The 13,032-nt window shown below is 37.6% G+C and overlaps 1 pseudogene; it reads left to right on the top strand.

Moving 5' to 3' along the window:
• Positions 1-4,903: 4,903 nt before the first annotated feature.
• Positions 4,904-5,998, top strand: LOC113262347 (40S ribosomal protein SA-like; annotated as a pseudogene).
• The last annotated feature ends 7,034 nt before the right edge of the window (positions 5,999-13,032 follow it).

Here is a 13,032-nt window from a genome sequence, read left to right as displayed (position 1 = left end):
TAGTTGAAAGAAATTTTGAATTATAGTTCTCAGTGCTTGATAAAAAGCATCTGATTCCACAGAAAGAATATATGTTTTTGAATCATAGACATACTAGTAGAATTATTGCCTCTAAGAATTTCCCAGGGCTTGGCAACCTCCCATCATTTGTGGGATGAGATTGTCTAATATGAATTCAGGAGAAAAAAAAAAGATTAGGGAACCTAGCCATCCGAAAGTATCTTTGCCTTTGGACTAGTGTGTTGGGGGAGTGATGGACCTGGTGTTCACAGTTATCCCTATTTTTGAGAGGCTGACACAAACCTATATTCATCCCCTTCCTCAGTGATTTTTGCTGTTTTATGCTACATAAGATCTTTTAAGAATGGAATGTTTTGTGCTCCAGCTCATTCTCCACTCTGCATTTTTCAATGCATACCTGGAGTAAAAGAAAGCAAGTCATGAATACAATTTGTATGATTCTTTTATAATAGTCCATTTGCATTGTTGTAATGCCATTTTTCTTGGCTGCAGGTATAACAACAGCATTTCTACTTTGTGTCCACCTCCTCTTTGATTGACAGTCTCACGTTTTTACTAAATGATTCCCAGTAAGTTTACATAGTCTTACATATTCACCTTGAAACAAAGCCACAGTAGCACCCCTTATTTGTGAAACCAAATATATCCTCATGTGCTACGCACATTTGCATGCAGCTTCCTGTTACTACAATGTAACAATTTGTGTGAAATCCATTCCTCTTTTTCCCTTCTTCTTCTTCTTCTTCTTCTTCTTCTTCTTCTTCTTCTTCTTCTTTTTTTAACCAGTCTTATTTATTGACCTTGTGTACTTTGACCTACTGTGTGGACCAAGTTCCCTTTGCATTTATCACAAGGCACCATTTTCAAATAAACTTCTCTGGACCGAGACATTCTTTCCTTACTTTTCTTATTGTAACTGGTAGTTCAACAGCTGGTCTGTCTCATTTTCCTTAAGCTTGTTTCACAGAGCTTTCCAGCAGAAAACCTGAAAGAAGATCATTTAGGTGCTTTATGTGTCACCGCCATCTAAATTATAAAATCCATTAATTTTATCTAAAAGTGAAAAAAAAAAGAGCCTCAGAGAGTTTAAATAACTTCTCCAAGGCCACATCATTAGCAAATGATAATATCAAATGTAAGGAAGGGTCTTCTGATTTGAAGTCCAATCTTTTTCAGTGATACTGTGCATTAATAGATAAGCATTATCTCATTGGCACTTTCATCGGTGGGAAAGTAAAAACATGAATTTGCAAACACTCAGTGACTTTTCACGTGGTCATCTTATATAGAGCTGCTGTACTCGTTGAATGGTGGTAGCAAAACCTCAGACTGTCATTCATAACTGTCTTCAATTCCTTCATGATTCTTCTTTGCCGAGGTCTAAATCTAATTAAATTGTCCTCACCCTTAGAGGGCATTTGATTAGGTTTAGTTGAAGAAGAGGAGAAAACAAAGGACGAATTATCTGACATAACAATATAACTTATTTTTTGTTGTTGTTGACACATAATTTTAAAGTTAAACCATTTCTAGAAAAGAGCAAGAGACATTTTAATGCGAAGTAAAGGGAATCCCGCTGGGAAAAAAATCTCTTTACATATAAATCTAAAACTTAAAAATCCAAACAATAGTTTGAATTTTAAATTTCTCTTGTTTTTACTATAATTTTTACAAAGCGAAGTACTACTGGGAAAATTTCAAAAAATATGATCTATTTATTTATATATTTGATTAAAGTATAGATATAAGGGTTCAGCCAACACTAGAATTTCAGAGGAACTAATTTTGTTGAATATATATTTATTTTTTGATTAAATACAAACTTTCTGTGAAATTGTTTACTAAGCCAAAATTTTCATGGGACTAAGTTACGAGCTGGGCTTAGTTCTGGACAGATTTTAAGGTTTTTAACTGCTTAGGTGTAGTATCCTGCTAGTGGCTCAAGTTAAAAATAAATACAATATCATGGTCAGTGGTGATTATTATCACTGAAATTGCTTCATCTTCAGATTGGAAACTTTGGAGAAGTAATCTAATCTTCCTACTCTTTAGATTTGTTATCAAATTTGTCATGCAGGACCTTTTCTTTTTTTAAGATTTATTTATTTATTTATTTATTTGGGGGGGGGCAGAAGGAGAGGGAGAGAGAGATTCTTCAAGTGGACTCTGTGCTGAGCATGGAGCCTGACATAGGGCTCAATCGCATGATCCTGAGATCATGACCTGAGCTGAAATCAAGAGTCAGAAGACCAACTGACTAAGCCACCAGGTGCCCCATTATGCCACCTTAACATATATATTTTTATGATATATACATATATATCAATAGATATGTAGATATATAGATATGTATCTGTAGATATGTAGATATACAGATATATATCATAGATATATGATATATACCTATATACCTATATATGATATATACCTATATATCTATGATATACACCTATATATCTTTCTGAAATTGCTATTACACTCATTGTTTTCTCATAGCCACGTTTAACTCATATTCATTCTCTAATCACTTTAACTTGATCACAGCAATAACTTTCTAACTGATGTCCCTGTTTCCAGTCTCTCTTCTTCAAACCTATCTTTCATATTGTTGTCAGCTTAAGCATGCTACCATGTCACTTTCTTCATGTCACTCGATTAAAATAATCAATAATTTATAATGAGTCTAGGTATCTATAAAAAACCAGGTGGTAATATTGAAAAGTGGGCTGTGAAGTTCAGGGGAGAGAACTGTCAAAGAGATAATTAAGGGTTATACAGAGTTAGAAGAGAATCAATATCAAAGAGGTGAGTGTGAAAATAGGAATTAGAAAATTAAACTGAGAAGGAATGGCTCTAGAATCATGGCTTGCAAAATTTCATCATGGCTTGTAATAAGAAATACATTTTATATTTTGGCCAGGTATACAAATGCACAATAACCCATCTACACACACACACACACACACACACACACACGCAACCTGAAAAAAAAGTCACCAAACAATATTTATTATAATCAGTGTGATGCATCAGATGTTTTCAAGTCAATTCTCTTTTATTTTATTTTTTAAAAATGCAAATTTGTCACGGTAATCCACTAATTGAGTTCACAAGTGAGTCTTGACCTGTAATTTGAAAAATATTCCTACACAAGAAAGTAGCTGCAAGTGTGCCATTAAGACCTGAGAGGAAAGAGTTGTAAGGAGTTTTAAGCATTTTAAGGAGATTAATCTAGGGAGTCAAAGGCAGCAGAGAGATTAAGATAATGGTTAAAAGACCTTGGTTGGATTTAATAATCATAAAATAATAATGAAGGGGTGACTGTTGCAATGTTGATTTCAGTGGTCAAATGTGGAATAAAACCAGACAGGGAAGGGCTGAGAAATACTCAGGTAAGGATGGCTGTATCCCTAAAAGAAAGTTGAAAAAGTCTTGGGGATACTGTTTATCCTCACTTTACCAAAGAAGTAGGTTTACAGAGGATAAGAAATTTACCTACCCTTGCACAGGTGTTGGTAACAGAACCAGCATTCAAATTAAGCTAGTTCTGAAGCCTAAGCTTTCCCCATCATATCACAAGAGCCTGTGACTGATGAAGACCATGGCGGGATTGACGCTTTGCCTAATATCGTGTCCTCCATTATGTTTCTCGGTTCATGTAGCCACATCCTCCTTTTGGGCATCTATTGTGGAGTATTTTTTGTACTCATTAGACAGTTTTCAAATATTGTCTTTTATCATAATTAGTTTACATGACTTACATGCCCCACTAGGTTTTAAGTTGCATTTCAGCAGAAATAATATCCTATTCTTTAACTTTTTTGGTGATTGTGGTCAGGGACTGGGTATGATGTGTTAGTCCATCGCTCCCAGCACTTAGAATAAGACCTTGCACTTAGAATATGTTAGATAAACATTTGTTGATTTGATGAATAAGCAAAAACATTAGATGCTGCCTACCCTTTGAAAAGACTGTTGCTTTAGAAATCAACATGTATTGGTAATTTTATAACTAGGGTGATTGGCCACAAGCTATATGACTAATAAATAATATTAAACTCTTTGCTAATCTATTTTTTTCATGGATTTTGTAGACACGTAGTCTCTTTGAAAATCTTTTCAAAGCAACATAATCTTCATCTTTTCTGTTTTGTTTCTGAAAGTACCACTAACTCACCTTAGTTAAATAGAAGCAGTAATTTTTCTTTTTAATGAGCCAAATGATACACTATTGTCCTACTTTTCTACCTTCACCATTCTTTCCTCTCAATTGGAGAAAATCTGTTCTAAGAACCTAACAACTCAGAAAATGCCTCTTATAAATATCCTGACAATTACAGCAATTTTTCATTTTGTGTGTGTGAAAAATCTGGTGGTAATTAGATATACTAAGCCTGCAAGTTTGTTTCTTTTAGTATTGTGTTTTAGTTTAGTTAGTGTTTTTATAGGAGCTGCAAAATTTTATAGACTAATATATCTTAACACTTGAAGTTCCGAATTAATTTGTCTACAATTAAAACATTTCTTGTTCTATGAATTTTGTGAGCTAGCTCCTTTAAGCCAAGTCAAGTTTAGTATGGTTTCTTAAACAAAGATCCAGGGTATCTTTTACATTCATAACTCCATTCCTAAGAAATTGCCTCTTTTTGAAAGTATGAGAAGAAAACTCATAGAGACCATACTTTCGTTGAGAAGCGGCATCTGTGAAGTGAGGGCACTATTTGGCTTTAAAATAATTCTTCCTCAGGAATTTTGTATCCTGTTGATATTGGAGGTATTTCTCATCTTTGAATAAAAAGTGGAGATTTCTGCACTAACCAGAGAGGAGTCCATATGGCATTGTTCTCGGTTCCCATTATATATGAAAAGGGAAACTTTCACCATGGCTGGAGCCCTTGATGTTCTGCAAATGAAGGATGAGGATGTCCTCAAATTCCTCGCAGCAAGAACCCAGTTAGGTGTCATAACCTTGACTTCCAAATGTAATGGAATATTTTTTTTTAAGGCTTTTATTTATTTATTAAAGAGAGAGAGAGAGAGAGACAGAGATAGCGAGAGCGAGCACAAGTGGGAGGAGAGGGAGAAGCAGGCTCTGTGCTGAGCAGGGAGCCCGACTTGGGGCTCAATACCAGGACCCCGAGATCATGACCTGAGCTGAAGGCAGATGCTTAACTGACTGAGCCACCCAGGCGCCCCTGGAACAGGATATTTACAAAAGGGAAAATGATGGCATCTGCATTATAAATCTGAGGAGACCCTGGGAGGAGCTTCTGATAGCTCCTGCCGTTGTTACCATTAAAAACCTGGCTGATGTCAGTGTCATATCCTCCAGGAATACTGGCCAGTGAGCTGTGGTGAAGTTTGCTGCCACTGCCGGAACCACTCCTGTTGCCGGCCACTTCATTCCTAGAATCTTCTTCACTCATGAGATCGAAGCTTCTTTCTGGGATTGCAACTTCTGATCGTAGCTGATCCCAGGGCTGACAACCAGGATCACAGAAGTCTTAGGTTAACCTGCCTACCATTGCTCTGTGCAACACAGACTCTTCTCTGCACGGCGTGGACATTGTGATCTCTTGCAAGAAAAGGAGAGCTCACTCAGTAGGTCTGTTGTGGTGGATGCTGGTCCGGGAGTTTCTACGCATGCGCAGCACCATCTCCCATGAATACCCGCGGGAGTGCGAGCTTGAATCTTCCTTCTACAGAGATCCTGAAAAGATTCATAAAATAGAGCAGACCCTTGCGGAAGAGACTGTGACCAAGGAGGAATTTTGGGGTGGCTGGACTGCTCCAGCTCGTGAATTTACTGCTACTCAGCCCGAGGTCGCAGAAGCACCTGAAGGCGGTGCTGTGCCCCTGTGCCTACTCGCCATTTTTCTGAGGAAGACTGGAGCGCGGAGCTTAACCCTGAGACGGCTCTGCAGACCCCACCGCTCAGGCCGCTGACCCGGTAGGAACAACCACTGAATTGTCTTAAACTATTCGTTCACATACTCGTAAACACAAAATGGTAACAAGGTTGATGAGAAACAAACTTAAAAAAAAAAATAGGAAAAGGCCACTTACTAAGTGCCTGCTCTGTGCTGTTTACTAGGCTAGGCCTGTTAACGTTAAATATATCTTTAAAAATTAATGCATTTTTTCAGTATAATACATTAATCTATATAGAAAAAAAGTATTTATTTTTTAAAGATTTTATTTATTTGAGAAAGTGAGAGAGAGCACACAAGCAGGGGGAGCTGCAGAGGGAAAGGGAGAAGCAAGGCTCCCCGCTGAGCAGGGAGCCCCACTCGGGGCGCAATCCTAGGACCCTGAGATCAGGATCTGAGCGGAAGGTAGCCGCTTCACCGACTGAGCCGTCCAGGCACCTCTATACAGAAAAAATTTAAACTATAAAGTGTATTAAGTGAAAAACAACTTTAGCCCCAATCTCCCAGCCACACTTTTGTTTTCTTAGAGTTAAGCTTGATTTTCTTGAGCATTCTTTCAGAAATAGTCTATATCTGGTAGATATAAAATTTGGTCTTTTTCACTATGGAGTTTTTTACTCTTTCCATAAATTGTGCCTCTCCAAAATATTATTTAATATATTTGTTTTGCATATCTTAGCATCAAAACTAAGGAAAAAAATATAGGCTAATGTGATTATTATTCAGTCAAATTTTTGTCTTTTTGGGGTTATAAATTTCTTAGCCTGTGCAGATTCTGTGAGCAGTGGAAAGTGCATGCACTTTGGTATGCTGTATGGACGAAGCTAAGCTAGCCCGTGGCACATTAGTTGGGACTCTAGAAAAGTTGTTTGAGTTCTTGGAACTTCAGTTTCCTTTACTGTAACTTGACTGTGCAGTATTATAGTTACCAGAGTAGGAGGGTTATCTCTGGGTCAGATGTCCCAGGTCATGAATCTTGGCTCTATCACTTTTTGCCACCGGGAAAACTACTTAACTTTTCTATGTCTTATATTATTTATCCCTGTTATAGGGATACTAGTAACTACCTTATGGATTTATTGAAAAATAAATGACAAAACACATGTGCTCTGCTGACTTATAGTACTTAATGTTCTTTGATAATTTTTACTCATTGTGTTCATTAAATTAGATAATACCTGCAAAACACTTGGCACATAGTTAATAGTCAACAAAATTCCCTCTTTTTCCTGTAGATCAGTAATGAGTTGCTTTATTAATCAAAAGCTGTGTAATTTTACATTGGGAATTGATAACATTCCATTTATTTTTTTGTATGTGAAGTTAAGAGAACAGGAAATTGATTTAATAAAAAGTTTAGATATTCCTTTCTTATTCATCGTTTCATGAGAAAGGTGGTCATGCTGCCATTAGAATTTAATGGGTATCCAGCTTGATCTTTGGCCATGAAATATTTATTTTATTGCATATACATGGGGAAGAGTGGGAAGGGAGAATATTTTCTTGCACAGATTATGGAAGGATATGTACTAAATAGTCAAATAGTCAACGTATACAGAAGGGTGACAAATGGATTATCTTAGTTGCACCCCTTAGGGGAAGAAATGTTTTGTTTAGACAAAACCTTCGATAAGCCTCTGTGTGGGAAGCAGAGAGCCAAAATTGAGGCTTGTAAGGTTTAGGGAAAAAGGCTGCAAAGTACTCGGCAATAGGAGTTGAGAGAAGAGGAACACAACTGGTTTTTAAAAATTTCAGTTGCAGGGAAGATTTTTGAAAAACATTTGATTTTATGTGGTTTGTGTTTCTGTAGCATAACTTTTCTGTCTTCAGGAAAATCTAATGCACAAAAGTAATTTGGTGGAAATCCAGGAAAACAAGTAAATTCCATGTGGGTTTATGCTGCACAAATAGGACATATTATGAGAGAAATGATGAAATGGTTTCCACAATGAATTATTTTAATATGCAGAGAGATAGAGATGACCGTGAGAACTACACCATCCTTGCTGTGCATTCAAGTCTGGAGGAAGGATTGGCTCTAACAATGAGTGGAATGGGAATTTGCATCTGTAATTTGGATATTAAGAGGAAGGGAGATCCCAGTTGATATCTGGATTTAGTTAGTGAGAAAAATATTTCTAAATTCCTACAGTATTGGTTTTATTACTCCCACAACAAATTTAGTGGCTTAAAACAATACAAATTTATTAACTTACATATCTGTACGTCAGAAGTTTGACATGGTTCTTGCTAGGCTAAAACCAAGGGGTGGACAGGGCTGTGGCCCTTTCTGGAAACTCTAGGAGAGGATCTGTTTCCTTGCCTTTTCCGCTTCTAAAGTCCACCCACATTCCTTGGCTAGTGGCCCCCTTCCAACATCTTCAGAGCCAGCAGTAATGGGTAGAATCCTTCTTAAATCTCAACTCTCTGACCATCTTGCCATAGTCCCCTTCTCTGACTAGAGCTAGAAATAGTTCTTAGCTTTTAGGCACTCACATAATTATGTTGGGCCCACTTAGATAATCCTGGATGATCTCCCATCTCCAGATACTTAATCTAGCCACCTCCGCAAAGTCTCTTTTGCCATGCAAGCTAACATATCCACAGATTTCTGAGATGAGGACAGGGACATTTTGCGGGGGGGTGCACCAATATTCTGCCTACCACATATACAAAAGCTGACATAGTAGAGAATGAGTATACCATGTACTTAATATTACTATTTAATTGAAGGAGAACCTTAGTGTTTATTTTAATAATACTTTAATACCATAAGTATGAAACCAATAACTATTACTCTATCAATGATGATACCTCTATAACAAACCCGTTAAAGACTCTTTTCCCAGCTAGCAGGAAATGCTGCCCTTTCTACTCAAGCAATTGTGTTATTGTACATGATACACCTTCACTATGGAGAAAGAATAGAAACATTTTGGGAAGTTTTCTTTTTATGGAGCAGGCACTGAGGTGTATTCAGTTCAATGAATTAAAACATTGTGCACTGTTTCCCACAGTGGTACTTTTACAAATGGTGATTAGGTGCTGAAATACCATTAATATTATACTTCAACTAAATTCTAGGTAAAATATGCTTACATGGGCTTGCTTGCCTAGAAGCATAATATTATTTTTTCCAAGAAAAACTGTGCAGTTTCTTCACAACTGCATTATAAACAAACACAAGTTTCTTGTCAGTTAACAACATCCTGCATTTATAGTCCCTGTTTGTGTGTGAAAAGGGAGACATGCACAGGAGCTGGGGCAGTGCAGGATAATGGGACTAGCGCTTGGGTGGGAGACTGCTACCCTGGCTTCAGGTTCTACTACTGAATAGCTGTGGGAGGAAATTGGACCAGATAATATGCAGGCTCTTCTAGGTGGGGCATTCTGTGCTTCTATTTCATTGCTTTACTAGCAGAAATCAGAAGTAGCTTTTAACTCTAAGATGTAGTAAAACCCTTAGGCTTCATGAACGGCTGTTGTTGCAAGCTTGTCTGTCTTCAAGATAACTGTTAGGCTGCAGCTCCTCCACAGATCACCTGCCTTTTATCTTACACTTAAAAAGCCCCACTATCTTCATGCCATGATCTCTGGGTACCAGGTTTCAAGCACATCTAAGGCCAAGTGGATGATTCTGGAATGTATTTTTTTTTTCTTAAAGTGGAGCTTAGGCCCTTGCTTGTATTGGGAAACATGGCAATTAAGAATTGAATAATTAAGACTAAATGAAGAAGTTGAGCTATCATATCATTTGACAAGTTTTGAATATTTCCTATGTGCCAACTACACTATTTTGGCTAGTAAATAGACACAACCTCTGTCCTTGTGGATTATATATATTTATGGAATAGGAAATTAAAAAATAAACAAAAAGAATTAAAACATATAGCATGTAAGAAGGTGGTAAGTGCTCAGAGATGACAACACAAAACATCAGGGTAAGGGGGATAAGATTTCAGTGAGTGTCACAATTCAAAATAGGGGGGCAAATCAGCCTTCATAGGAAAGGTGAATTCTGAGTAAAGACTTGAAAAATGTAAAGGAAGGAGCAATGGATATCTGGAAAATTGTTCCAGGCAGAGAAAATAGCTGCTGCATGGGTCTAAGATGGGAACATGTCTGCTGTTTTCTAGAAAGAACTTGGAAGCTGGTGTGTCTGAAATGACAAAACTGAAGGATAATAGGAAATGTGGTCGTAACCATATCATGTAGAGGTTTGTTGGCTATTGTTAAGGGTTTGATTTATATGCCAAACAAAATGCTAGTAATTCAATTTTCCTGGGCAGAAGAAAGACAAGAACTGATTTCCTTGCCATCATGCTTATCCTGGTGGCTGTGTTGAGAATGGACTGTTGATGGCAAAGGATGAAGCAGAGAAAACAGGAAGCTGTTGCAGTAACACCCCTAAGAGAAGATAGGGGCTTGGATCAGCATGGTAAAGTGGAGGTGATGAAAAGTGGTCAGACTCTTGATATATTTTGAAGATAGAGCCAATAGGATTTCCTGACTTATGTACTGTTGTGCGATAGAGAAAGCGAGAAGTCAAGAATGACTCTGAAATTTTTGGCCCAAGCAACTCAAAGGATGGAGATCCAAAACACTGGAATTCAGTTTGAAAAAATTAAGTTCAGAATGTTAAGTAGGCAGTAAGAAATATGATTTGGAATTCAGACTTATCTCTGGTATCAAGATATAAATTTTGGAATCATTGACAAGCACAAGATATGGAAATCCACAGGACTAGTTATAAATCACCAAAGGAATAAAGGGGGAGAGAAAGAGAAGACCAAGGACTGAATCCTGGAGCACTCCAATGTTAAGAGGTTGGAAAATGTAGAAAGATAAATAAAATGACCAAAAAGGAGCAGCATGTGATAGCCAGAGGAAAACCAAGAGAATCTGATGGAAACCAGAAAGATGAACGTATATCAGGAGGAGAGAGTTTTCAAATGTGTTTGGTAGATCAACTAACATCAGGACTTAGACCAGTGGGCAAGCAGTGTTGAAGTGATTGGTTACTTTAATAAAAGCAGTTTCAATGGAGGGGTTAAGTGGTTTAAGAGAGGGGCACCTGGGTGGCTCAGTCATTAAGCGTCTGCCTTCGGCTCAGGGCCTGATCCCAGGGTCCTGGGATCAAGCCCTGCATCGGGCTCCCTGTTCCACTGGGAGCCTGCTTCTTCCTCTCCCACTCCCCCTGCTTGTAAAATCTTTAAAAAAAAAAAGTGGTTTAAGAGAGAATGGGAGAAAAGGAATTGGAGACCATGAATACGGACAACACTTTCAGGGAATTTTGATGCCCAGAGGAGTAGCAAAACAGAGGTTGAAATGGGGTGAAGAGAATGTTTTTTGAAGGGGAAAATAACAGCATATCTGTGTGTGCATGAGAAGGATCCAGCTGGGAGGAGAAATTGATAATTTCAGATAGAGAGGGGAGAATTGCGAAAGTGGTGTCTTTAGGTAGGTAAAAGGGATGTGAGCTGATGTACAAGTGAGAGATTGATGTAAATTAAAGACACAGGGACTAGATCTGGAGCAGTGCTGTGCAAACAGAGAATATGAGCTATACGTGTAAATTACTTATTTTCCGGTAGCCACATTTTAAAAACAAATAGATGATAATATATTTATTTGTCTAATATACTCAAAATATTGTCGATTAAACTTGTAATAACATAAAAATTATTAATGAGTAATTTTATGTTCTTTATTTTGTACAAGATTTTCAAAATTCTGTGTGTATTTTATATAATGGACATTTAAATTTGGTCATTAAATTTTTATCAGAAATAATTGCTTTTTAGATTTCAAAAAATGTACTGTATAAAAGTACTTTTATATATATATGCAAGTGTTCCAGACATAACTAAAATTGCCAATAACTGAGTTGAATAATTTTAAATTTAAATTTATATTAAGTAAATTTAAGTAAGATTACTTAGTTTTTCAGTTATGCTAGCCACTTTCAAGTGCTCAATGGCCACATGTGTCTAGTGGCTAAATTAGACAAGCGGCTTTACAGTCTCAGGGTGGCACAGGATATTGGAACAAATGCTGGTAGGTAGATATGGTGAGCAGGTCTTAGGAATTTTCTTTTGAGTGTCCCAATTTTCTTAGTAAAGTTGGAAGCACTATCTTCAGCCTGGGATGAATGTATTAGTTTGGACCACATCAGGAAATAGAATCTAACTCAGTTGGTTCAAGAATCTTACTAGTGTGCTGGAAAGATTCAGGCAATCACAAAGGAAACAAACACCATCAGAAAGCTGTTTCACTTCTAGGCCTAAAAGGGAAAGGGGAGGGAACAGTGGTAAGCAGACGCGCTGTCCTTCTGAAGCTGTAGATTAGGAGGATGAAGCAAATGGTAGAACCACAGTCTGTAGCAAAAAAGGGAGCAGGAAGGAGCTACCATGATTCTTTTCTTTGGCACTTTGATATCCTGCTAAAAACAGCCACTGGCAAACTCTGCGTTAATTTATAGGGTCAATTCCCAGAGGGCAGAGCAGAGGGGGGGGGGGTAGAGCATGTATCCTAGGGGTAGGAGCAGATGGGGACACTGGCAATTTTGGAGAGGAAGTGTAGGTTTGAGGAGAGAAAAGTTGTGCAGTAGTCACTTAGGAAAATGAGAGAGTAAATGAACTAGAGAAAGATAAAGACTGTATTGGTGTCTTGATATTTTTTTCACTCTCCTTTCAACAAACATTTATTAAGCGCCTACTGCATACAGTGGTAGAGCACCTTGACCTTCTAAGCCATGGGGACAGACTATTAAATAGACAAAGCTCTTCTTTATCCTATCAGTGGGAGACATGGGCAATAAACAACTGAACAAATAAAAGACAACCTTAAATAGTGATGCATTCAGTTTAGACAATTATAGTATTTGGATAGGGATTGAGGCTACCCCAGATTGTCAGGAAGGACTTCTTTTAGCAAGTTATATTTGAACTTGTGTCTGAATAATGTGAAGGAAGCAACCATGTGAAGATCTGGGGAAGGATATTCTTGACACATTAAGTGCCAAAGGCCCCGAGACAGGAAAACTCTGTTGTCTTGGTGAGAAAAGAGTAATAGTGTGGCT

Source organism: Ursus arctos, unplaced genomic scaffold, assembly GCF_023065955.2.
Source record: "Ursus arctos isolate Adak ecotype North America unplaced genomic scaffold, UrsArc2.0 scaffold_9, whole genome shotgun sequence".
Lineage (NCBI taxonomy): Eukaryota > Metazoa > Chordata > Mammalia > Carnivora > Ursidae > Ursus > Ursus arctos.
This window is presented reverse-complemented; position numbering and strand designations above follow the sequence as displayed.